Raw genomic sequence first — 213 nt, 5'->3', positions numbered from 1 at the left:
AAGTTACAGCGAGGAGCCCGTAATGCCGGGGTGACGGCCCTCCTCGCCGGGTGCCGCAGAGGAGAGCTTGACGTTTGCGCGCCCGTGCCGCTACCAGCTCGCAGCGTGCCTCAAAGCCGTGTATTTTATAGAGGCACAAACAGGCAATTAACCGCGGGTGCACGTCCCTCTTCAGCCACTCGGAAGCTCGCTCGGAGGTGGGTGCCTCGGCAG

This window comes from Aptenodytes forsteri, unplaced genomic scaffold (genome assembly GCF_000699145.1).
Source record: "Aptenodytes forsteri isolate BGI_AS27 unplaced genomic scaffold, ASM69914v1 Scaffold1, whole genome shotgun sequence".
Lineage (NCBI taxonomy): Eukaryota > Metazoa > Chordata > Aves > Sphenisciformes > Spheniscidae > Aptenodytes > Aptenodytes forsteri.
This window is presented reverse-complemented; position numbering follows the sequence as displayed.